The following is a 2,723-nucleotide window of genomic DNA, read 5'->3' on the forward strand; positions in this document are numbered from 1 at the left end:
GGGTGGGGGGGTGGGGGAGTGATCCTCACAATGCCCAGCTTGAGCTGGGGAAAAAGCAACAGCCCTCTGGGTAAATCTGTGCCAGGGCAGCTCTCGGAAGGCTGCTGAGCTGCACGTATACACAACCAAGGGGCCGAAACGCTGGTACCCTGCCCTGGTTTGGCTGATACAGCCCTGGGGGTGGGTGATGCTGCCTGGTAGGTCCATGACAGCTCCCTCCTTCGTTCTTGGTGACTTTCCAGTCTGCTTGGCTCCCATTTTACCATCATCTCCTCTTTGTCCCCAAGAGCAGTATCTTTGTGTCACCTCTCAGGGTATTTCTTGATGGGAAGGGAGCCTTTAAAGATCTCGTTTTGGATGAACAGGGCAATAATGTATTTAAGTATTTGGGAGAAAACTTCAACCAGCTCTCGTGTAGCATTAAAAAATAAGCCACCTGCTGTGTTTCTGTCTCTTTTGTTCCCAGCAACAAAAATGCAGGGAGAAGCACAGTTGCTGCTAACTCAGGAGACCAAATAGCCGTCTCGCTTCTCCCTAAATACCTACATTTTGTGGGCCAAAAAAAGTGATGACTTGCTCATGCTGGTGAAATCTTAGAGAGCTGACTAGGAGATGCCCAGGGAGCAGAAACGTTGAGTCAGAAGAAACCATATTTATATAGTGACTTTTCTTCCCATAACCACACTTTAATTACCAAATATTTATTAAAGGTCGGAAGCATTGTTTGTATTCCCAGTTATTTTCTTGCATAAGCTGTAACAGCTCAAGCAGAAGATAGTCACCGTAAGACGCGTTCAAGTGTTGCAAGTTATAATCAATGTCATGCTGTTAGGAGAATGCTATTAATGATTTATTTCTAATCAATCTGAGCCATTATAGCTCAGCTGTTAATCTAATTTAGATAACAAGAGTTTAATTCCGCCTCCATCAACACTCACGTAAACCAGGAGGAAATGATGAAGTGAGAGCAGAACCAGACCTGAAATTTGGGGCTTTAATCATTCTTCTGGCTAGATGATTGCAGGGGATGGGGTATTTGGGGAGTGTTAGCAGCAGGACGGTGCTGAGCAAAACCACCTGTGAGCAGCCGGCAGGTCCTGGAGGACTTGGCAGGATGCGACCTGCCTGCAGTGATTAGGAAGACACCCCCCCCCTTATATAGGGATGGGTGTGAGGCTCCAGGCTGGACACACAAGTTATCTTTTGTTTTTCCTGCAGAGGACCCAAAACGCTTTTAAAAAAAGGATGGCGAGCATCACTAACAGAATTAAGTGGTGGTTTTGAGTATGGGAAACTGAGGCAGGAGACAGTGTAGGGGCTAATCCTTCTGACGTGCAGGAAAAGGGCATTCGGGCTGAGCACCTGCAGCGCAGGCTGCACTTGCAGAGATGCTCTGCAAGTCTCAGGGGATGTTTGCCGAGACACCTAAAGCACCAGGCGGTTACAAAAACCGGCCGCAGCATCCCCAGCCAGTTGGCAGCAGAATCGGATTCCTGTGGTGGGATTTCTCCAGTCTCTTGGGCACAGATCAGACACGTTTCCAAGCTTTCCTCTGCAAACATGATGGCTACGATCCCCTTTTCTTCCCCCCTTGCTCTTGCAAGCAAGGAGTCAGTGACTCCAAGAGCTGGTAACACTGGGGACCACGGCAAAATCAGGTCAGTCTGATTAAGCTGGGATTCCTCGCCTGACTTCTGTGGTTTTTCCAGGCAGATTTACGGGGTTTTAGGAGTGCTGTTGCAATCCTTTCCTTCTAAGACCAGGTGGGTGCTGGAGTGGGCGGCACGGGGCGCTGCTGGGGTCCCACTGCCGGCTGTCCCACACCCGGATCGACCGTCAAAGTGACCTTGGAGGTAAAGCCAAAGCCACCCTGGAGCCTCAGGTCCCCTCGTGTCCGGCTCCCAGGCTCGCTTAAGGATATTTTGCAGCTCGAGCGGGTGAGTTTGCTTAATCCCTTGACAAAAGGAGCCGGCCCCTCCTGAGCCCATCCCAAAGGCAACCAGGGTGGGATTAAAGGGGATCTTTGCAAAGCAAAGGGGGACCTGCGCTGATGCTGCCATCCGCCAGCATTGCTGGTGCTTTTCCTCTGGGATTTGTCCCCCAGCCGTGACCCCGAGCCTGCATCCGCTTTGGTGCAAGGGGTCAGAGGACCGGGCAGCCTCCCTAAATATTCCCCTGGCCGATGCACTCGCTTCCTCGCGTCACCCCATAATGTTAAACAGCTGCCGCGTTTCAGCCCTGCCGCTGGCACGGTGACCGCTGATTATCAAGGGCTTCGGTATGAAAGGCGCAGCGTGAAGGGAGCCGGCTCCCACCGAAGCAGCCCAGGAGCAATTGCAAACTGCAGCGCTCCTGCCCCGGGATGCTCTTGCGACGGGGTTTTGCTTTGTGTTCATCCGTGCCTGCAAAGAGGTGGTGGCAGTTCTGCATGTGCCTCAGTTTCCCCTGCCCCGAAAAAGGGTGATTGCTTCTTTTGCTGGTCAGCCCGAAATATCCAGCAAAGAGGGCAAGAGAAGGGGGGGGGAAATCATGTGGCAAACAGAAAGGGACTGGGGCAGAGAGGCTGGAAGGCAGGAGGGCAGCCAGGCACACCGGCAGGCTGGCAAGGTGTCCCCCTCGCCTCTGGCTTGCCCCCCACTTCCCTTGGCTGCCGCCTACATTCTTGCAAGGAAATTCTTGGCCTGGGCTTCAAACCGCAGGAGGAGGGTTGCACGGCCGGCCCC

General features: G+C 52.7%; 1 protein-coding gene across 1 annotated transcript in view; it reads right to left on the reverse strand.

The window, feature by feature from the left end:
• The window catches only part of ADAMTS15 (ADAM metallopeptidase with thrombospondin type 1 motif, 15), a 26,072-nt gene that overhangs the window by 22,656 nt on the left and 693 nt on the right, over positions 1-2,723 (reverse strand). The window lies entirely within an intron of this gene.

Source organism: Pygoscelis adeliae, unplaced genomic scaffold, assembly GCF_000699105.1.
Source record: "Pygoscelis adeliae isolate BGI_AS28 unplaced genomic scaffold, ASM69910v1 Scaffold224, whole genome shotgun sequence".
NCBI classification, from domain to species: Eukaryota; Metazoa; Chordata; class Aves; order Sphenisciformes; family Spheniscidae; genus Pygoscelis; species Pygoscelis adeliae.